Genomic DNA, 24515 nt, shown 5'->3' with positions numbered 1-24515 from the left:
CTTAGTGTTTCTGGTGGGTTTTGCATGGGATTCTTGTGGTTTGGTGGCTTTTCTGTACAGATTTCTGCCCATTTTTCTGATGGATTTCAAGTAGATTTTGGGGTTTATTGGTGGCTTTTCTATACAGTTTTCTCTCATTTTCTTCTGCTGGGTTTTGCACTGGGTTTTAGTGGTTTGGTGGTGGATTTTCTATATGGTTTTCTGTAAGCTGTTCCCTTGGGTTTTGCATTGGAGTGTTGGGGGTTTGGTGGTTTTTCTGTAGGGAACTTCCTAAATTCTTTCCTTGGACTTTAGATTTATTTATTTTGGTGCTTGGTGGTGGCGTTTCTGTAGTGTTAAGTGTTTTTGTTGGATTAGATGTAGGATTGTGAAGAAATTTTGTTGCTTTGTCTTGATTTTTTTTTAACAGCTATTCTGTTGGATTTTGCAGTGGAATATTTGGGGTTTGTTGGTAGCTTTTCTGTGGGATTTTTTTCCAAGATGGTCCCCTGAATTTGGCTTTGGAGTTTGTGACGTTTGGTGATGGCTTATTTTGTATTTTTTTCTCTTGGTTATTCCCATGGATTTTTGCGTTGGATATTTGGGGTTTGTTTTTGGCTTTTCTGTAGGGTATCCCTGAATTCTTCCCTTAGATTTGCGTTGGTTTCTTTTGGTGTTTAGTGTTTGTTATCTGTAGGGTTTTGTTTTAATATTGGATGTTGCAGAGGATTTGGGGGGGGGGGGGCAGTATTTGTGTTTGCTATTCTGTAGATTTTTCTTTAAGTCTTTCTGTTGGATTTGGCATTGAATTTTGGGGATGTTTGTGTTGGCTTTTCTCTTGAGTTTTATTCCATGCTCTTCTGCTGGATTTTGCAGTGGAACTTGATGGACTTGTGGTGGCTTTTCTGTCGGGCTTTCTGTAATTTATGCCCTCAGATTATGCATTTGAATCTTGGGGATTTGGTGGTGGCTTTTTCTGTCAGGAAATCTCTTAAATTCTTCCCTGGGTTTTTGCATTTGTTCTTTATTTTTGGTGTTTGGTGGTTACTATTCTGTAATATTTTTCTGAGTTGTTCTATTGGATTTTGCTTTGCATTTTAAGGGGTTTGCTTGTGGCTTTTCTTTAAGTATTGTGGGTTTCTTTAAGTATTTCTTTTGGTTTTGGCTTTGTAGCTTTTAGGGTTCCATTTTTTGTATGTGTTTCCCTAAAATATTTATGTGGATTTTGATATGGATTATTGGGTGATTGGTGGTGACTTTTCTCTTCAAGTTCTTCCAAGCTTTTCTGTGGGATTTGGGGGACTTGTATGGCTTTTCTGTACAGTTTGTCTAAGTTGTTCACTTGGATTTTGCATTGTAACCTTGGCATTTGGTGGCAGTCTTCCTGTAGGGAATTCCTTAAATTCTCCCCTTGGATTTTGCATTGTTTTTTTTTTTGGTTGTTTGGTGGTGGCTCTTCTGTAGGGTTTCCCTGAATTATTCCCTTGGATTTTGCATTGGAGCTCTTGGTGTGTGGTGGAAGCTTTTATGTAGGGTTTTCTCCAAGATTTTCCCATGGATTTGGCATCGGACTTGATGGTTTTTGGTGATGGCTTTGCATGTATTTTTCTTGGAATTTGCATTGGATTTATTTTTTTCATTTCTGTATGGTTTTCTGTCCTTTGTTGCATTTTGAATGGATTTTGTGTGTGTCATTGGTGGCTTTTTTGTAGGGTGTTTTCTTAGTTTTTCTGGATTATGCAATGGAATTTGATGGTGGTGGTGGCTTTTTTTGGCACTGTCCATGCCCAGGCAGGAGCAAGGGGGACTGGACTATGACTGTCTTGCTGTGTTTTCTGGTTTGAGCCGCAACGAGACATGAGCTCTCCCAAAGCTCTCCTGGCTATATGCAACCTCCCTCCATTTTCAGGTGGCCACTTGAATTTCTGCCTGAACTTTAGATTGGAATAGTGCTGCGGGTGAGTGATGTACGTCTGGTTCATCCCCTGGCGAAGTGATTATTTTGGCTGTTAGGCAGGTAGCAGATTGAGCTAAAATGGATCTTTTTTTCTCTCTTTTTTTTTTTTTTTTCTATGCTTGGCTTTTCTGTTTGTTTTTTTTTTTTTTTTTTTTTTTTTTTTATAGTTTTGGTGCTGGATTTTGTGCTGGATATTGTAATATTTTGATATGAATCTCAACACTCATTTGTGAAAACATATGCAAATACCTTAAAAATGATTGCAAGGATTTGGTTTTGACTCAAGCAGAACAGAAATCTCAATCTTGGAAGGTGTTTCAATGGGAACTGGCTGCTACTTATGCTTGTGTTCTCATGCTGAATATAGTAACAAACTGCAAACCTCTAACAGCGTTATTTGCAAAGCAGGTAAAATTAGCATACAGGTCTGAAGTGTGTTTGGCAGTGGTCTTTTTGACATGGGATTAAATCCATGGGCTGGCATCTGATGGGTAAATTTTGCTGTGCATGTGCATCAGCTTTGTTTTCAGGGCAAGGTTACTTGGTCTCTGGAGTCTGTCCTAGAAACGCAGTGCATGTCTGTGAATCTTAAATAACCAGAGTGAAAATTTTTGGCTCATGTGGAGCGATTGGACAATGTACTGCCTCTGTCAGTTTGTTTCTATCTTTGGAAAGCTGTGAAAAATTAGACTTGTACATTACATCAGCTGTATCATCTTCATGCTGTGTTGCTTAGTTTAATTTCCAGCAGAAATGTAGCAATGTTTTGTGAACCACTGGAGATGGAGATTAAGAATGTGATTTTCAGACAGCAGGGGTCTGGCTGCATTTTAATGCTTATTTTACTTGAGGTAGACACAACTGTTTGCACAAGTTTGGCAATTTCCAGTTAGAGGAACTGCAAATAAACAAGTTTGCAGGTTATGTAGGAACTAAGTTTCTCAGTGTGCTTTAATCAGGTTTTTAATTCTTGTTCTCTGGGTAACTGGCTAAATGTCACAGTCCATTGCTTTTCAATATCACAAAATCGTGATGTGGTCTGTGCCATGCAAAGAATTGAGATTGGATAATGGGAATTCTCCTTTATTTTTGTATGCTTTGAGATGAGTAACCTTATTTCTTTGCCTGCAACTTCTTTTGTCTCCAGGTCAGCTTTCACTCCGTGAATGTTAAAGCTTGATCAAAGCCTGTGTTTGAGCTTGTTTATGGCCAGTAAATTGTGCACCAAGGCCTGGTTATGCTCTGCTTAGCATTGCAGAACTTCTTTGAAGGGCCAGACAGGTAAGATGACATTAAGTCAGAGCAGTATGAACAGAAATGGGGATTTGTCTAGGAGCTGTACCCACACATGCAACACAAGCAGGTCCTCAGAAATGAACAAGAATGTGTTTTTTATAGTTTCTTCCCAGGAATGAGAAACTCCACTTGCTCTCAGTTATTTCTTTTGCTTTCCATCACTGATCTGATGGAGGGGAGAGAGCAAACAAGTTTGGGAAGTTACTGCCCTCTTTTCCCCAGAGGAGAGTGGGGCTTGTCAAGAGGGAGGGTTTGAGGAACTTCCTTCCCTCCTTTCTCAAAGGAAAGCTTTGGCATCTGCTTAGTGGTGGCACCTTACAACTCCAGGGCTTGGTACATCAAGGGACTTTTTTTAGGAAAAAAAAAAGAGCAGGAGGATGATGACTTCAGAGCCATGCTCTGAGTCATGTGCGATGGTGGTGTGGTCAATCAGCTGCTCTTCTCCTCCGGCTGTGATGGGTAAACCCAAGAGCAGCACCTCAGAGTGCAGGCCAAGGCTCAGGCTTTAGACTCAGGACTGAGCAGCTGTCTGTGAAATTCTGGCAGCTGTGTATGGGTCTGCTCCCTGGAGCTGTGCCACTTCTGTGGAGTTACTGTACTCCAGGTGCTGCTGAAACAAATTTCACTGTATTATGAAGCAGCCACACCCAAAGAAGGTTGGTAGAGACGTCCCCCTTACAGAATTTTGCCTCAATTTTGTCCTTCTACTGAAGAGTAGCCACTGTTTAGCCCAGCTCTACCTGGAATATTATTTTCCAGCTTCTCTGCCAAAGTAAAGGCTACTTCTGTTTGAATATGATATGGAATGGCTTTTTTGGCAAACTGAAGCATCTGGGGGTGGATGAATCATCTAACTTACCTAAGAAACACATTGTATTGTAGGATATATGTCCTTTCTCAAAATATGGCCATTCAGAAATCTAAAGAGAAGGGAGTAATTCTGCTTTCCTCTCTCTCCCAGTGGTTATCCCAGTGGTTATAGATGGCTTCTCATGAACCTAAGTCTCCCTTCTCTGGTTTTATACCTTGATCCTGAATTATGGTGAAGAAATATTCTCCCATTCTTAAAGAGGCTATTCTAGCTCATATTAAATGTCCTTTGGGCAAAAGCAAGAATGACTTGTGTCCTAATAGCTGAGCCTATAGTAAGGACCTATTGAGTTCTTTTGCTTGTTTTGTTTCTGTGAATGTGCAATATTTACCTCAACACAGCTTGTACACAAGAATATGAAAATTTCTTGGTGCAACGTCGAAGGGATAAGGAATAATATAAATATATATATATATATATATATATAAAGTGCAAAGCAATAGGAGTTGGTGAAGCACACAGCATGGAAACAATATTTGAAAGTGCTTTTTTGGATAAGGAAAATAATTGCCTTCTAATTCTGTTTTTATTGGAGAGCTTTGCAAATAAACTGAAGATGAGAACATGATTTTTGGTAATGCCTTGTTTTTCACACCTCTGATTGCTAATTCAGACCACTGAGCTCAAATTACTATGTCTCTTTTTAGCAGGTAATTGATAGGCTCTTGCCTTGATAGGAGACCATAAACACAATCCAGTGTTCAAAACTTTAGATTTGCAATTATTTAGCATACAAATGCACTTGCATTCTATATTAGAAGATTCACAGTATGGTCTGCAAAATCAGTTTTAATTCTGGAGATCATCTAAGTTTAAACTATGAATTAGAAATGCTCTTTGCAAATATGTTACAAAATAACCTAAAATTACAAGGATAAATACTGTCTTTTTCTGTACTTAAGGACACAGGATAGGCAGTGCTTATTTAGGAGAGATTTATTTCACTTCACTGTAGTTGCCTAAGAATCAGGTATGTAGCTGAAACCAGAAGTCTAATTATCCTCTAAAGAGAAATAGAAGAAACTATGGATGGTTATTCCTCCTGCTCATCTCAGAAGACTGTCTTGGGATGCAGTGAATCCCCTCTGGAGGTGCGTGCATTTCTTCAGTGAGAACAGAGTCTACATGACTACATTCAAGTGGGTCTTTTACAAAACTATATTTAGGTGAGATATATCCTGCCCTTGAGCAACTGTTCAGTGTTGTATTGCTGCCTGGGTGTTCAGTATTCAGTGCTGGTCTTTATTGCTATGTTGGTAACATCCTTTTCAAACCCACCTCTGAAGACAGAATTATTCATTTTCTCTGACCTTTTCTACAGCAATTGTCAGGGTGTTAGCTGGGTGCTTCACAAAAATGACTTATTCTTATAGCCACCTTGGGAGATGAGGAGATACTATTACCTCTATTTTGTAGGCAACCTTTACTTTGGCATTTCCTCGGATTTTAAATATCTGACTTTGCAACTTCAATATTGTACCTTTAATTTAGGTTCCTTATGCAACTTAAAAATCATAATAAAGAAAAAACCAGCATGTGGTATTTCACTGACATAAAAATCTGGTGATAGGTTTTCTGTCAGAGTCATCTCTTCAGTTTGTAATTCCATTCCAGAGGATCCCTGCCTGTCAGGGAAAACTTAAAAATTGCTGCTTATTGCAAGGATCGGCTTCAGGGCTATCATCAGTTTGGAAGAAGTATCCTGACTACTAATGTTCACACAGCCAGCTTTGTTTGCAGATGCTAGAATGGGAGCATGGCACTTAGAAAGTGGTTCCTTCAGCATGAAGGTGCTGACAGCTTTAGGAGGGGTCATTCTGGTTGTATTAAGGAAGTTAAAACCTTAAAAAAAATAAAAATCTTTAAAAACACTGAAGATCTATTATTCTAACGGATAACAAGTAGTTATGGAATCCAACTATATTCCTCCCCCAACGGACAGTCTTGTTCTAACCCCCCTATGAGCTTCTCATAGATCTATGACATATTCTAGCCCTCATTTTAAACAGTAAATTTTTTTTTTTTTGTGGCTTTTTAAATATACTGAAAAACAGTAGGATCTTCATCCAAACAGTGAAGTCTAGTCCAAAATTTCTCAAACACTCATTGTAGAAGATACTAAGCGTGGAGAACTTTATCCTGGTCAGTGGAAGCCATGAGAAACTGAACAGAGGGCCTTCTAATAGGAGATACTGGGCAAATGTTACGTCAGACAGTGCCTGCACTGGCACTGATTATTCACTAAGAATTCTTTTTTACATAAAAAGTGAGTTTTCCAGTGCCCATATGGCATGTATTACCATTTTTTTCAGAGTTCTCTCAATGTAAACCAATCAAATAAACCCACAGAAATCATGGCCATGTTAAAGAAGAGGCTTACTCTGACTATTTTTTTGTTTCCAAAATGAAGTTGTCATTGTACTGGATTGCAATGAAAAGCTCTCATGAGAACTCTTGCTGTAGTCAAGATTTTACCGTTGGGCAGATTATAGAGTCCGTACCAGAAAATGGTTTTCTAAATATCATTCTTTGTCATTCTAAGCAAAAGAGAAAGTAATGTGGGAGACCTTCCCCGTAGGGGAAATGTTTACTATCTGTTTTATATTTGATGCATGCAGCTGTTAACTTGATTTGGGTGACACACTTTGCAATCCCAAAATGAAGAAAATATTTTCTTCCAAGATATGAATTTGGAACACCTCAGAGTGTTTGGGAGGAGAGGTTATACCTAAGGATTTTTTTTCCTTGTTAGAGGCAAATTTCTGGTTCTCTTTGTTGTGGAAAAAAAAAAAAAAAAAACTTGAAAAAATAAATGTGGAAGACAAAGTGTCTTTGTAGTAAATGTAAAATTCTTAAAATCTAATGAAGTTTTAGCTTCTCATTTATGCTCTATTAGTAAGATATTTGCCTTCACAATCCAGTATATTTAATTCAGTATCTTTAACACTCAGAATAGACATTGTTTTTCATCTATATCTATCACTGAGACACTTTCCTTCTGGACAAATACAAGTTATTTAATTGCTCATCTGAAACATGCACAGATGTAACCTGATGTGATGCTCGAGGGGTATCACAAAATGTTGGCCATTCTTAAAGTGGGTGGAGATGTACCACGTACAGAAGGGAGGTTATTGCTGCTGAGAGGGATATACTGGTGAGCAGATATCAACGAAAATATTTCTGTACTGCTGTGCTCTTATGAACTCTGATGTCTAGAAAGTATGAACAAAATTTTATATGTGGAATTCCTGTATATTTAAGAACTTTGCATGAAAGCATCCCAACTGTCATTAGGCAGTGAGAGTAGCATGTCTTCCTGAAGAGTCCTTGTATGCCTTTTTTTATAATTAATTTGAAACATTGGTCACCAATCAACTTATATCTTAGATGCCTGAACATTTTAGATGTCAGAGCGTAATGCGCTCTTGTGACTGAGCTCGAGTGGCTTGGAGTTATTACCTATCAATTGCTGTCTGGTATTTTCACATCAGCTCAGACGCTGTAGCTGACAGCTTGGGCTTGAACTGACCAATCTGTTGTACGTACTCTACAATCATCATAATGATTGTATTTCACTTACCTTTAATATCATCATTCCTGGCATGGTATTGAATGTCAAATAATTGTGGTTTTAACCAAGAGTCCATGAAACAGAATCACACTGCAATTTAATCTTGTTGATGAAGTCCTGAATTCTCAAATTAATATCTGAATGAAGACATATCTTGAAAAAAAAATTTGAAAAACTGTACTGCACCAGTCACTTATTTCTGCTTTTCAGCACTCCCTAGAGTAATACTATTCAGATCTTTTGACCGCATTTCTATCTGTATGCAAATATGCCATAATTAGTTGAATGAAAGGCATCTCTTTGACTTCTGTTTTTCAAAATTCCTTCCAAGCAATAGAGTATTGTATTCTAACACTGTTTCTGCATTTTAATGCTTTCAATGCTTTATTTACTGCATAACTTATTTCTGTAAAATGCTATCAGCTTTAGCCTCCTCAATTGCAGTCACCTTTCCTTCATATGGATTAATTCAGACAACATATTGTAATTTAGTGCACAGATTGCTCTAGTATTACTAACTCTCCCTTTAGGAGATTATCATTTATGCAGTGTTGCAGAACTTTGTTATTTTGTCTTTGAAGGTGATAGAAAAGTATTTACTTTGGTATGGCCTTTTTTGTGTAACTAGCTGCTTGATGATGGGTATCACTGCTCTTCTACTCATTGCTCACACGTGTTCAGCAGTTGTACCACCTATTTTTTTTTAATGTGTGAATTGCATTACTTCTTATTTAAATGTTGTTTTTGATTTGTGACTTTTTTTTTTTTTTTAGCCAGGTTTGTAAGCTTGCTCTTAAACCTTGTGCCAAGAGATTGCAAGTCTTCCTGACCAGACCTACCTGTGGTCACTTACTGAGTGTTGGCAGAGCGAGTAAGTGCCTGCTGCCTACCCGTGTACCATTAGAAGCAATTGGGCTAAGAACTGCTTTCTCAGTCAGAAATGTTCACTGGATTTTTATCAGGCCACACAGGAGTAGCTTTGTCAGGTACAGCTTTTGCTCTCCTCTTTTTCCCTCCCTTCTTCTGTCCCTGCTTTGTCTTGGAGACACGTAATTCAGGAGTTGCTACATGACACCACAGCAGACTGCTGGATTTACAAAGCTGAATGGGGATTTCTGCATTTGCATAAAAGCATTACAAAGCAAATTTCTTATATCAGCTTGTCAGATGCTTATTACCAGAGACCAAAGAATGACATTTGTATAATGAAATTAGTATAACAAAACTAGTAATCAACATTTTCATAGCTAGACTTTAATCAGGCAACACGGATTATATTTCAGCATATGTAGTCATCTCAGAGTAGCATTCCCCTAGTAAACTGTGATTACCTGTCTGTTTTCATTTTATATGGTACTATTTTTAGACATGCTTTGGTATAAACAGCAATGTTAACTTTACTTATAATAAAAGGGAATGATTCATAGAAAGAAGATACAAATTTAAAGTATAATATAAGAGAAAGTGGAGCTGAAAGAAATTATTCAGAGAAAAATCAAACAAAGGTGTGTTTAGTAGTTCAGATAAGTTATGGAAACTAAATTGTACAACATAGTAAAACATCCTTCAGGAATTAAAGTAGATCAAGATTTCGTAAACATTTCATTTTAAAGCATTCAAAAACTGATAATGGTATACAGGCAATATACAAGTAGCACTCTAGTTTTCAGGGTCATTTCTTCTGGTGAGATGTGATGCTACTGGATACCTCTAGGGGGTGTAGTTTTGTTTTTCCATATACTTAAAGTTGTGTGAAAAGCCTGGAATAAAAAAAAAAAAGTAGCTTTTGAATTGCTATCTTCCACTTTTAAAGGTTGAAATATTATTTAAAAGTGATGATAATAAAAAGTCAGCAAAATCCTCACTCCATTGAAGTCCATAGCAGTTTTCTTGTTTGCTGTGATGCAGGCACTGTTTCACCCTTTGTTTTATCCAGTCAGTTACAGAGTCAAGAGCTGTACTAGGGCCACTCTTCTTATTAAAATAAGAATAGAAAAGCACAGTTTGGTTATTTTTCTGAGAGGTAACATGTTCAGTTACTTAAGTCTATTTTGGAGAAGCGAACCCATCTTCATTACTTCTAGATCTTTCATTTAAAGAAGTACTGCAAATGTCAACCTGACCTTGTCAGTTTAAGTACTGTGGTTTGCCGAAGAGTTCAGGCCACCTGCGATCTCAGAGGTCTGTCCTTACCGTGCTATTACTGAAATCAATAAAGAATGAAGAGTTCTAGTCCACTACTAAACTATTTCTGTGGTCAGCACCTAACCTGAAAGACAGTGATTTAGAACAGCTGAATTCTTCAAGCAGTACGGTACTTTGATAGAGCAAAGAGCAGCAGCGGTAAATACAATATTTTTTAAAACAACCTATAATAACAGGACTCCCATTGTTTTCAAAATAGATTTATTGAGGTTTATGGTAATGACGTGGAATGAATTTCTGCCTTGGCTGCAAACAGTGAGCAAAGGACAAAACTTCTTTTGCCAGCGCTGTCTGTAATGATGGGGCGGAGTTTTGTGTCAGCTTCTGGAGAAAAGATTCCTTCACCATTCCTTATCTTACAAGGAAAAATTTTTCTAGTAAGATTGGAAAGATTCAGTTCACCACCTTATTCACAATTTATTTACAGTGCAGGATTATCTACTCTGAGACCACTACTCTGTTTTTCTGCCACAAAATGATGGGAATCTGTCCGTTCATATTAGATTTTATCTAAGCAGTACACTGCATCTTAGTATTAATTTTAGTAGGATAATTCATAGGGGACATGCTTAACAATTGTGTTTTTAGATCAGCAATTAACAATAACAATCTTTTGACAATCAATTAGAGGATTTCTCTGTTAGAGGATAGCAGGAAGATTTTCATAGGGACAAGGGGGAGCTAAGTGTACAAGTCCCATCTGAAACCGAAAAAGTAAGAAGCCTTTGAAAATCTCATTTATCTCTATTACTCCTAATTTATTGCAGATACTAACATAGGATGCACAGAGGGTCTTCTGGGCATCCCCACATTGCTATATCACTTTGTTCTGTTCTTTATTATCCCAAAAGTACACTAAGGCTATTCTGAGAGGGTGCCAGCACTTCAAAGCCCGCATCATATTTTTGTGTATCTTTGCATATTTTATCTAAAAATAAATAAAGAGAATATTGGTAACTTCTCTGTGAGATTAACAGGTAACTTTTGGATGCTCCTTATTTCCTGATAGACTTGTTAAATGATAACTTGTTTGTTATCTCAGCTAATAGCTTGATAATAACAGCAGCATAAGCTAATTATCTTCACAATACTGTTACTGAATTGTTGAATTATTAATGAGGAGCATCTTCGCTGCAGTGATTCATGCTAAACTGTATTCATGTTCATACAATTCCTTTCAGCTACAATAAGCCCTTCTCTTTTATTTGGATACTCTTCTCATTTTGTCATCCACATACAGCTTCTGAACTCTTCACCTTCCCATAGCTCTGCATAACTCAATCTGTTTCATGTGTCTTTTGAAGATAATCAACAAATTACCTTTTAATTTTTCACTTTCTGATGGATAGATTCCAGTCCTAGTAGATGGTGTGGGTAAGTCTTTCCATGGTCCTTAATAGCAATGGACAGTGACCTAACAACTGGTCACAGAATCAAGTTGTTTAGTAATGCATAGTTACACGTTATTGTGGGTAAACTATTACTTTTATCAATTGAGATTGTACACAGGAAAGACTACTGATAATTCTCTTTTAAGAATATATTCCCACTGTAATGCTCTACTTCAAACTTTGATTAGCATTATCTGTTCAGGACTGTTTTCCATATTGGTTGTCTGCCTCGTAACATGTTTTGTTTTGATGTAAAGTTAAAGGTAAAATGTTCATTTTTTTGTTTTTCCAAATGAGAAAGTAAATGAGAAGTACATTGTTAGCCCATGTGAAAGAAGATGGCAACTCTTTCATAGAGAAAGTCCTTAACTATCTTCTGTTTTAATTGCTTTTAGCCAGGTTGTTTACATCTGGAAAAAAAAAATCCAGATTCAGTGGACACAATGAGAAATCGTAACAACGACAATTTCCAAATACTTGGATCATCCTGAGGTTTTTTCATCTTAGCCTGCTGAAACCAATCTGCTCTTTCTGATTCTTGTGGACCATTTTGTGATATAAGGTACGTGTCTGTCTTCTTGTATTCCCACTGTTAATGCTCAGCTCTTGCAACAGAGTGGCCTGAAGCCCAGGACTAGACTGTTCAAGGGACCTAGGGGAAGAAGAAATTGGAGCAAAGGAAAATAAGACTAGAACTGGAGAGCAGGTATTAGTTGAGGCCAATGTCATAGCAAAATGTTTTTGCATATGGGAATCAATAGGTAAAGATCTTGGAAAAAGTTGTAAGGAAGAAGGGGAGCTTCAGAAAAGCAGACCTGAGAACCAGGAAGACAAGAATTATGAGGCTACAACTTGAAAATTTTGAAGAAAAGAAAGATGATCAGAAGAAGCACTTATGTAGGGAAGAGAGTTGTTTTTCTTAAGGAGACTGGTGCAGAAAACCCACAGAGGAGGGAAGGTGATGGGGGAGAGTATGGAGAGTAACAGTGGCTGAGAGAAAAGACTGGGAATGTCCAGGGAAGAAGACAGGGACTGAACTGAGGAATACTCTGGGGAACAGGAGCCTCTACATGAGAGGACTAGAATAGGATGCTGGGTAGGTTCAGATGTAGAAGGAAGGAGAGAGGGAGAAAGGCTTGGCAGAGCATCAGTCTGGAAAAGATGGGGGGGAAAAAAAGTACTCACAACAGTTTGCTGAAATAGAACTTAGGGTTTCCTCAGGATGACTCCAGATGAAAAACATAGTGCCAAAATGTACTTAATATCATCGCTATTGGACAGCAACTTCAGTCTGTTGCTAGTTACTGCGCTTGTCAGGGATAAGTGTTGTACATCTAAATGTGATATATTGTATAAACCCACATCATTGTTTTATAAAAATCCACAGAATTATGGAATTAGTCATCTATGCACATGAACAACTGTGTGATATTGACACTGCAAAACCAAAAGGCTTTAAAAGATAGAAAATTCCAAAAGATCTGAATTGTTTTGGCAAACAGTTGCATGTTTATGTACAATTTTTTTAATTGGATATTTGCCTTACTCGTGCCACAAGATGAAAAGACTTATTGAATGAATATGTGCAATACTGTGTTCTATACACATTACTTGGATTGTTGGCCCAAGATTTACTTAGTGTATGCTATAACAGCTCTATTATTTGAGCTCTAGAGTTACTCATTTCCATACTGACATTTCTGTGACATTCTTCAGTACACTGAGCAATCCAGGAACATGAATGAATTTCTATTCATAGGGAACATGAATGAATTTCTATTCATAGCATCCTTGTGATTCTAGTGATTGACTTCTTGAAAGTACATTAATGTGCTTTTTTTTTTCTCTGTGTTCTTGTGTATAATCCCCAAATATCTTAGCAGCAGCTTCAAAAATAATTTTTATCTTTGCAAAACCACACTTCTCCTGCTTAAAAAAATGGGGGGGGGGGGGAGGGAAGGGGTCAGGGGGGACGATTAGATTCTCTCCTAGTGTCCTTTAATGACTAATAGAAGCACAACTGCAGATAGCATGCATTTCAGGCTTATTCAGCTTGTTCATCTATATGATACCATGTCATGTCCAGTTTTACCTGCTTTACATATTTGAGAATGTGCTCCTGCCTTATGAAATTCAAGCACTTGAGACTTTGAATTGTCAATTTCTTTGTGAATTTATCTGCTAAAGGTTAATTCTTAGGGACTAAGCTAAATATAAATACGAGTTCAAGGACAGAAATGCTAACAACTTGAGAAACTGGCAAAAAATTATGTTCAGCAATTAAGGTAACAAAAAAAAAACTCTTTGAAAAGTGACTTTTTAAATACAGCTCAATCTTTTCAGCAGTAGAAGGATTTTATTTTTTTTTTTTTTTTTTTGTGCAGCTACTCAGGGAGTCACAGTAAGATTTCTTGAATGTACATATCTTCGTTGCTTTCCATGTATTTAAATTTGGGCATCCAAACCAAAAGGAGCTCTGAAAATCAAGAAACAGATTCTCTGTTTAGGCACTGCAGCTGACATCAGTGGAATTTATGAGAGGAGCATGTATTCTTGATTTCCCAACACAGCATACAGAGAAAAAGTACTAATTTGCTGATTCACCCAGCCTAGGGTCAAAACTCAAAATTAGAAACAGGAGTGGGGTTGTAATGCCCAGTGGAAAGTGGTTGTGAATGAGGCAACAAGATTATTAACTTTGCCCTGAGTACCTCAGGAAATCAGAAAACTCTATTTTCAAAGAGTAAGAAAATTCTTGAGAATATCCAGCCTTTCTTCTATGAGAAAATAGACTGAAGCAAATAAAGAAGAGAGGAGCTTACAGTGATGTAACTTGCAGGCCAAGCCTTTCTCACTTCATTCGTATGAGAAAGAATGTGGATCAAAAGGATTCCTTCATTATTCCTTTTTTTTTTTTGGGGGGGGGAGGAAATATCTCATTCTCCAGTACTATGCTTTTTACCTTTTAGAAGGGATAGTAGCTGAGATGTGAGAGACTGTAGCCATGTATGAATGATGCAGCTGCACATTTGGTTTGCAAAAACAAAATAACTTTTTATGGCCTACTAATGTTTCCCTACTCTAATCCATCAATGAACACTACCAGTAACAGCAGAACTGAAAAACCTTCTGGCTACAAAATTAAAATTGCAAATTGTGGGGAGGGAAGCTGTATTATTTCTAGTCCAATTTAATCTCTAGCATTTTCTGTCTATAAACAAGATCTACAAGCAGGACACATTCTCCTCTCGGAATTTACCAAAATGCATTTTAGTTTCATGAAATGTCAGTTAAGCAAGAGGGTGCAATTATCTGTTTACTGGCAAACAGGCAGTCCACATTAGTTCAGATCTGCTTCGCTGAACTGTGTTCAGCAGCTCAAAGCATTCAATTGTTTCATTACAAGATTTCATCAGACACCCATGGCTCCAGCACCATGGCACAGAAAGGGCTGTGCACAATCCCCGCTGCTTTCCCCATTTTGTCTGCTGCTGCTTAAAAGCTGCCCCTGCTTGCTACAGAAACCCTTTACAAGATTTTCAAAGGTTATTGTAGCTTCATGTGTATATGGTTTGTATTACTTGTCTTATCTAGGTTGTTCTCCTCCCTCATCCACCTCTTTTTTTCCTTTTCTTTCTCTTTTAACCACATAAAATTGAGAATTAGCTGTAGTGGCTTTGCTTTCATCTCATTTCAGTCATAATGCCTAAAAATCAATAGGGATATTATTTTGTACTATATTAATCACATGCAGCCTTACATCCTGGTGTAAATCCCTACCACTGCACATGAAGCTTTCATGGTCTCTACGTGGGCAGAGCTGGTGTGCCATACACTTGACAGCACAAGGTCCATCTGATTTGAAGTGCCATTTACACCTGAAACTCCTCATGGAGCCAGAAAGGCCTTGATCCTGGGAGATGTTTCAATTGAGCTGTCCGCTTCTCTGATGCAGATGGATCTTAGATCCAAAATGTCATGCACAATTACCCTCTAGTCCTTGACTCTGAATCTCCACATAATTCCTAGCATTACACAGGCTCTCATTCCCTCTAATAGCTTTCAGGACTTCAGTTCAGTGAAGATTCATCCTTCTGAAGTACTGGCTCAGAAGAGAGCCATGACCTAACATGGGGAAAAAAAAATACAACATTCGTTCTTACAAATGAAGCAGCAGAATACAAATTACTAGGAAAAAGTCTGCAGTGATGCATTCTTAGTGTTCTCTCTAGAGATTTCTGGACTATTTTCCATTTCCATGGTTTGAGGCATCTCCAGGGCAAAAACTTCCTTTTTCATGACTGGAGCACCTAGAGACCAGAACTGGGATTTGATTTGTTCTGTGATTCCCCTGTATCTTGTAATTGCTATCTAATACTTGTGTTGTGATTTTAGCATACTGCTCTATCTCACTTATAAATCAAAGTCCCGCATAATGTCAAATATTTTCTAATAAGTAAATTTGGTGTTAAAGCATTAAACCCTCCTGCCATCTCAGACCTAATGAATAGACCAGAGCCTGTAGTCAGGACGGGCAGCTCCCAAGTCCCCTTGGCACTAAAGGGCCTAAAACCAGCTGGCCTACAACTTTCCAAGCTCCTCATTACTCTAGCGTGAAGGGACTTGAATCAAGTAGGATCCAGACAAGGAGAGGTGAGTGGCTATCCTTTGGGTGCATCAAAGAGGTGCTTCACTGAACCATGAACTAAACTGTTCAGCTTGGCAGGAAAAGGGGTATGTGGGACATCATCTTTGGCATGTGAAGCATCATGAGTGCGCCTGTAAATGATGGCACAGTGGACACTGGAGCAAAATGAGAGAGCTGAACCCATGGAGGTGGCCCCACAGGTATCCCCTATAAGCATGTGTTCTCACCCTCAGTGTGCACAGGCAACAGGACTGGTCGTTCATGTAATGAATGTATTAAATTGACTGTGTGACACATCACTGATTACTAGTGCTGGTCTGAGTCCAGCGGTGGAATATCACTGGCCAAAACACCCTCTCCTCAGAAGAAGGAGAACGGGCACAGGCAATTTTGTTATGAGCTGTGTACAATGATAATCAAATTATATCTATGTTAACAACAGAAGTAGACTAGCAACACAGAGCAATAATGCTAAACTCCAGCACTGCAAACTATAGACATAGAAAATTTCCTTTTCTCCTGTTGCTGAATGATGCCTAAACTGTAAGAACACCAGACACAGTGAGTCATTAAAAGAGCATCAGTCAGCATAATCTGCAGGCTCTTTCCCTCTTTTTACAATAAGCAGAAACAGGACTTTAGAAATGTCTGGATTGCTTTGGATTGGTAGATTTTTTTCTTAAATCTTTACAGTTTTATGTTCATTTTTCCCATGCTGTTTCTGCTTATAGCTTTCTCATTGTGATTGAATCATTGCTTTCCTTACTAACTTCTTGATATTACAGAGATACCAACGTTTCAGCTTTCAGAAGTGTTGCTTCTGATGATGAAAGTGTTTTCATCTTCAATGTCCTTAAAATTGTGTGTAATCAGATGACATCAGATGTCTGTAATCACTCGACCAAATTAACGGAAACAGAAGCATAATCATCTGAGAAAGCACAGCAAGCAAAGCAGAAACCTACAAAGTAAGTTAACACCACTTCTAGCATCCATTTCAGGCAGTATATTATCCATCTTCCCACTCCTTTTGCTTTGTTTTGACACAGATCGTGACCATCAAACGATAGATAAGGTACACGTTGTTGTTTTTAAGCTTTAGCATATGGATACTTATGTAATCTCATTACTAGTTGGTAATGATACTACTAATGCTTGGGTTTGGGGCCAGATTTATGTGGAACTTCTGCTGTCCTATTTTTAGTGTAAGGCAGAGAGGCATGTAAGAAAATACATTTGAATGTAACCCTATTTACACCTCTTTATTTCTTCAAAGTATTGAATCATTAGTGTATTTTACTAATGAAACAGGCTTGGTAAACTGAAATTTGGTAGTATGCTGGTTTAATTAATTGGCCAGCAAGTAAATATTATCCAGGTTAGAGGAGGGTAGTCTAGGGTGTTTTAAGATGTTTGAATATGTCTCCATTGGGGTGATGTTATTGCAGCCATGAAAACAAACATTCTCTCTCATACAAAACTATCTTGTTTTTGCTCTTGATCCAAATACCATTTGAACAAATCATTGGTCACTATTTCTCTTCCACTATTGGAGTGTCAGGAAAAAAAAAAAAAGAATGAATAAGTAAATCGCATAATTGCTCAGGCTTTTTCACTGATACTTCTTCACCACAATTTGTAAAATAAGTAGGGATAAAAATGAAATAATTAATTTGTTATTAAAAAAGGCACTGAGCATGTTCAAGTTGAATCTTTTATGAAGAGATACTTCTGGTGTTATGCAAATAATTGACCTGACCCTTACAAGAAACTTTTTTATGCACAGTAAGACTGAAGTCAAGAAAACTACAGAACATACTCGACACAGAAATAGTCTAAAACTGAATTGTTCAAATGGCTCAGATATTGTTGGAATAAACTTCAGAATATTTGTTTTCTGCTTTTTTCCTTATAAAAACGACTAACAATTACATCTCTGAATATAACTTTTCCTCTGCAACTAATGCTTAGGGATCTAGTGCACTCAGGGTTTGGGGAACGCTAACATAGCTTATACAGAGTGTGGAGTGCCCACCCATCACTTGGCACTGTCCAGTCATGGCCCTAAATTTATTCAACTAGTTTAGTGGTTCAACCAGTAAACAGCAGCATGGACTTCAGCAACTAAAAACAAAACTTAAAAAAAAATAAAATAAAAAAAAAAGGCAGGGTTTGACAGTGTTCCAGCTTGTAAAAAGCTGATCACATGGGATACTGTTTTCTTTTATCTTTTAAGTTTGAATCCTGGTAACTGTTGGATTCAGGTATCCCAGTGCTGAACATTACTGGTTTGATTCCTTGTTTTCTACAAGGAATTTGTTTCCTCTTCTCAAATTCCTAGGTAAGAAAACTGTACACCCCTGACCAGAATTTGAGGTGCTTGCAGTTCTTTGGTTCACTGCTCATGCTTTTACCATATTGGAGGACCTACCTCTGCAAGCCTTTGCTTGTGCAAGCACACTGGCTGTGAGCAGAGTCAAAGGAACTATGCACAAATGGTGAGAAATCAGAGAGGTGAGGATTTCCAGGAGGTTGCTGATAATACATGAAATACATTTTTTTTTCTCCCACATCTTCATGTTCTGTTACCTATTTTTGTCTTACCTATTCTGTGTTTTTGGAACATTCTTCAAGCAACACTGCTCTGTGCTACAATGGGCAACATAAAGTTAGTGATCAGTTTCTGATTGTTAACTTGAGCTACCTCAAGAAATGCCTTTTTTACTGTGATTACTACTATTAAAGGCAATATAAATTCATTGCAATACTGAACTTGCTTTCAGTATATTTTAGTTTTCAATAGTTATGCTAGTATAAGATCTTGAAGGGAAGCTTAGAAGTGGGAATTCCCTTGTCGTGTGATATTTCTCAAACTACTACAGACTTAACTATTAGCAGATTGTTTTTCTAGAATTTGTATGTTCTAGATTTCCTCTATTATAGAATTATTAAGTTTAAATTTTATTAGCTGTGAAAGATCTGTTTATAGAACAAGTATGTTGTTCATTGACTTCTGATGGAAAACTTACATCTGTGTGTAATAGCATTTGACTTCAAATGACAACAGCTGAAATTCCCAGTGTCAGATTTGAGTGGCCAGATATGGGATGGATTTCATTGTTATAATCAACAAGAAATGATAAATTCTGGTGGAAGGTCTGTGCTCAGGAGAGAAAGTGACTTTAGCAAAGGTATGTCTATATCAACAGGTAAAATTTGATCAAAGATATTTCTTTCATTTTGGGATTTGGTTGCATTAGATGACTACAGGAATTAAATGGCTCGACTTAAGATATTTTCCCTACTATTATCAATAATTATGTGCAAGATGAATTTGAAAAATTAAGTTGTTGATTGAAGGAGCTTCCAACAATGACTTTCAGGTATACAGAAGTAACTCAGTAAACAGCTAAATCTGGTGCTTCTGATTTCAAGCAAATGCTTTGGGTCTAGTAGTTAACATATTTTTTTATACAATACTTCATGTTATTATACAATAATAATAATAAAGTTTTATATAAAATTTATTGAAGAAAGTAAAAAACCTTCACGCTCTATAAGGTTATGTGGAAAGGTGCAGGGAGCTTGTAAATGCAGTAGGTGGCAGGCTGCTCCCAGGAATCAGTCAGAAATCGTGATTCAAGCTTTTCTGAATGCCCATGGGGCAGTAGGTAAAGGTAGGTAGGTAAAGATGTGAATCTTTACTGTTTTCAAAAGTCTTTCTGCATGGACAGTTGTTACAAGTACCACGGAGCGTCCTACCTGCTTTTATAAAGCATTACAGGGACAATCGGGTAAGGACTTGCCAGGAGGAGCTGTTGTTCCTACACACCCTGAGTTATCAACTCCTGAAATAACTGTGGCCTCTTACCATGCTCTGTAGCAGCTGGGTGACGCTGATCTTGCTTTGGAGTATTTGCTGCTGTTGATAGGAAACCAGTGCTCTCATGGTTTTGCCTCCCCAAGAGAACAGCGTGTCTGTAGTTTACTCACTACTCTGAAATCCCTCCAGATTAACTCCAGATGCCCAAAGGACTTTTTTAAACTAGCACAGAATTACCACATTGATTATTATTTCTACAGATAAGCCAAGGTCTCTACTGCCCTCTGCATGCATATGAAATGAAAGTTGTGTATAAACGTTATCCAAACAGCAAACCATCCTGTTAGAATAGCTTCTGCACGATACTCAAAAGCTCCAGTCCTTTGACAAAGACTTTTTTCATGCTTGCTGTTCTGTAAGTGATGCTAATCTCTCCTTTTTTTTTTTTTTTTTTTTTTTTTTTTTTTTTTTTTTTTTTTTTTTTGCTTAGATTCATCTGCTGCTAATAATGCAGTTAGGGAAATACCTGGTCCCTTAGCTTTTGTCTCATATGTTTTATTATAATGGAAGTTTGTGGTGCTTCGACAAACAAATGAGTTTTTATGGTTTTGTTTTACAGATTGCCAAAGCAGTATCTAGTATATAATGAGACACTTCACTACCTATCTAGGACTAGGCTCTTGTATCAAAGTAGGGCACTGCCAAAAGACTACTCAGAACAACATAACCCATTGGCTGGTAAACACTTGGGGGAGCTGCCCGTCCACTCTACAAAAAATACTTATGGAATGGTATGCTTAACATTCACCAAGTGATTTAAACAAAATGCTAAAACAGCTAATTTCATCCTTAGACAAGATTTAAGGGCAAAAGAATTCATAAATGTAGGTTTTCAATAATGGGGAAAGCATTACAAAACTACAAAGTAATCAAACATTAAGATTATATCTTTATTAACATTATAGTATTTTTAAAATTATACTTCAACTGTGATTGTTTTTAAGCTGACCTCTGGGACTGATCCCTCAGGCTTTGTTCATGGTTACTGGGGCATCATATGTGTACTCAAAGATGTAGTTATTTTTGCTTTCTATCTCAGGTTATTTAGCATTTCTACAGCCTACTTTAATTAGACTACAACTATGCTATTAATCCTTACGATGCTTTCTCCTACTTGTATCTTCCTTAAAATGCAACGGAGTAACTTTCTAAATTGTACGTAATTAAACATATAGATTGTCTGAATTCCATTCCATTGCAGTATTAGCTTGCTATCAGTTTTACATCAATTGTTTAGTGTATGAAAGATTGATATGAGGATGGGGTATCCAGATGTGCATAGTTCCTCTTTTTCTTCCCTCATACACATGTATTCATTCAGACTTAGTGGAAATCCTGAACGATCTTATCACAGCAACATTTACTAGGGCTCAATGCACATATAATTATTTTTTTTACATTGTGTTTAACTTTTGGGTAGTTCTTGGAAAAAAAAAAAATACATTTTTTCACAGAGTGTCGGGAGATACACAGATGCTAGGACAACAGAAAGAATAGCTTCAGGATCATTCCAATAATTTCCTGACAGAAGACTTAATATTTTTTATTGATTTGATTTCATTATTAGAAATCTCTGAAATTTGTACTATTCTATGACTGTTTCTATGGTATTTGCAGTTCTTTTAGGATTTTCTTTGAACAGCTAAGAGTCTATAGCACCTTTCTGACTCAGAAATGAAGTACTTTCATCATTGTGACTTCAGGATATTTGGTCTCTTTCTTGAGCAGTGAAGTTCTGTCATCATAGAACTTCATATGACTCTTTGTATTTTCACTGATAACAAACATACTTAGGACTACATCCTAAAGCAGAAAGATATGCTGTTATAAAATGACATTCAAGAAGAGTCAGTGTTTGCACTTTATGTGCACATAAAGTGTCCATTTTTTTATTCAAGTGTACAAGAAAGCTTGTTTAGAGCCCTTAGTCTGCTTTTGATAATGTAAGATGTGGTTATGTAAATTTCACACTTTCTTCAGACATATTTGTCTGAAGCATCAGGTAAGTAATTATTAAGTACTTGTACTGACTGCATACTTGTCTGCAATTCTGCAGAAAATGGGATTCTTCTGAAGTCTCAAGTGAGACTGTTATTAAGGAAAACAACATTTCATGATGGAGAATGGTCTTTGGTATTCAAATAATAATGAAACATCAACCAAACAGACCAACAAAGGCAACTACAACTCAGCTAATGGCTTCTTTACAACATTGATATCCATAAGTATGTAGTTAGAAAGGGAGAGATACTAATCAGTAGAGACTGTACTTCAGCACAAATACTGTGGTCAAGTGTGGTCTTTAGAATGAAGAATTGAAGAGACTGAAGACCCATTTGATTCCCATCTATGACCAAATATTTTTGGTGGTTAAAACATGCAAGAGCAAGCAACAACAGCTCGTACTGTTCACTAGTTTGATATATTTATAGTGTTTCCTACCTGTCCTGCATCATAGCAGTAGTTCAGAGGTGAGAGCAAATAGGCATACAAGAGAAGACAACTCAGTAACAACGCACAGCTTAATATATCCTGTCTTTGCCAACTCTGTCTTTTCAAAACAGTGAAGTGAAAATTAGGCTTTTATTTGTCAGAAAGAGATTTTTGTGCACACACTTAAAGGGTCTTAACTCACTGACTAAGGTGTTTTAGATCTAGATCTTCCTTTACCAAGAAAGGAGGAGTTCTTTTCTTTGTTTCTTGTGCTTGATACAGCTCTTTTCTGCCAGGGTATTACAGAGGATACACAAGATTCTCATGCAGGGCTGCTTCTATCAGTAGTGAATGTTATCATCTTTTCACAAGAATGTAACATGATATGTTTGAGTTCATTTAACTCATCTGATCTGGATAATGTGTAGAAATACTTCTCTATAAATTGCACAAGTGAACAAACTGTAGAACAGCAAACAGCAGTTTACTAACCACAGCAATTTTCATCCTAAGTGTATTTGGTTCAAAAGTGCTGAAAAATAAGTAGTCTTTAGATATGATTCAGCTTTTGCTGCTTCCTGAGAAGCAGTCAGAAGAAGCTCTGAGAATGCCTTAGAGCTGAAAGAATGTAGAAGACAAGATTCCAGGAAGTACTGGAAATGTCCTCAGTCAGCTCAATAGCTGTGGGCTTACAGAGTTTTGCTAGTCTGCATGTAATTACTAGTCATGACAGCATTTCAATCAATATTTTGTCCTCCATAGAGAATGGAGGGCATGTTCTTACCTATTTGGGCCTTAGGTTAAAGCACATTACAAGGTTTTAAAGTCCATATAATCCTTTCAATTCTCATCTTACTAAAGAAAAGGCTTTATGATCATGCTGCATTTTATAACCACTACTTCTGTAGTTTATAGGATAGGTGAGCTAGCAGAATTGCTGCGTCCTGTGAAATCAGGGGCTCCTGATAGAAAGAGGGCAAAATCTTTAACTGCTATAACCAGGACAAAAAGTCAGTATTGTTTTTGACATGGACATGACTCCAGATAAATTCAGAAAAAGAGAGCTGGAACCATGACTATTTTCTTTTGCCACTATCTATTTTAAAATGAAAAATAGTATTTTTCCTGTCTCCACATTTTTTTTCCTCAGTCTGCAGGAAGGAAGGATTTGGCAGTGTGCTACAATTCTTAGGAGAGGAAGTAGTGGCATTCCTCTACTTGAAGAGAAATTAGGAAACTAGCACAAATGGAATTTGTGTATGTCTTCTTATTTGTCAATCCAAATTGCATCTGATCTACTAGATGTGGTCTTGCAGGCCTTACCAGTGCTAAAATCCCTTTAGGAGTGAAGTTGCCTAGTCATAGAAGAGACAGAGCAATTGTTCATATGATTTGCTGTTATTTCAGTAGCAACTCATGTTTATTTGTTTACATGTTAAGACTTGGCAATTTCTGATGAAGGAGCATTATTGTATAACTCAATAAAGCTAGTCCTCTGTAGATAAATGTCCACCTTTCATCCCTATCTTTCCTTATAAGAAATGCGTTATGGAGTATAGTAGCTTCAGGCATTTCATGCCAAGACGCAATCCTATGCAATATTGCTAACATCACAAAATAGGTTTGTAAAGGCCAAGATCATATGCCTAAGAACAAGACAGCCTCTACTGTCATCATCACTGTCAGATTCTACCACTTTAAATCGTTCTTCTTCATAGAGTGAAATTTTTAGTTTTTTCTTTGTGGAGGAAAACAAAAACAAAACCAAAAATGCTTTTTCTTCTGTGCATAATCCAAACTCATGATTTTTTATATTCAACTTTTTTTTTTTTAATCCAGTGTATTTGTTATTCTGTTTCCTGTATCCTACCGTACCTCAAAAATATATACAACTGAGAAGAAATAATATCATTTGAATGAAGTGTCCCTACGTTACAGGTATAAATGAACATCTGGTATCACTCTGAAGTCAAATAGCTATGCTGTGCTGCCCCAGCATGTGCAATATTCGGGACAGTGCATAAACAAGTTCCAGAAAGAAGTCAATTCAGTAAGAGAAAGATGTTGCTGATAAAGCTGGAAAGTGCTGTGTATGCATTGCTGTCTGCCATATGCACCAGGAAACCCTGCTGCAGAGCTGCTTAGTAGCTACAGTAATTACAGTAGAGGCAGGTGTTGGCAGTGCTAGAGGGCAAAGGAAAGAGCTTGATGTCATTACTGTTAGTGTTATTCATGTCAAAGCATCAGTGCTTTAAAGTCTGTTTTTACAGAAGGAGCA

General features: G+C 37.2%; 1 protein-coding gene across 4 annotated transcripts in view; it reads left to right on the top strand.

Annotated features, from left to right (window-relative positions):
- The window catches only part of LOC311433026 (uncharacterized protein), a 54559-nt gene that overhangs the window by 3089 nt on the left and 26955 nt on the right, over positions 1–24515 (top strand). For 3 of the 4 annotated variants that reach the window (XM_084511730.1, XM_084511729.1, XM_084511732.1), the window contains exon 1: positions 19071–19112. The gene's annotated coding sequence lies outside the window, so the exon portion shown is untranslated. Of the gene's footprint in view, positions 1–1888; positions 1997–3083; positions 3218–8450; positions 8664–11668; positions 11836–13657; positions 13858–16706; positions 16890–18262; positions 18436–18965; positions 19113–24515 lie in introns of those variants that run through there. The other variant, XM_084511731.1, reaches the window with a different exon arrangement.

Source organism: Aythya ferina (assembly GCF_964211825.1).
Source record: "Aythya ferina genome assembly, chromosome: 2".
In the NCBI taxonomy this organism is placed as follows: domain Eukaryota; kingdom Metazoa; phylum Chordata; class Aves; order Anseriformes; family Anatidae; genus Aythya; species Aythya ferina.
Note: the sequence above shows the minus strand (reverse complement) of the source record. Positions and strands in the feature narration are given on the sequence as shown.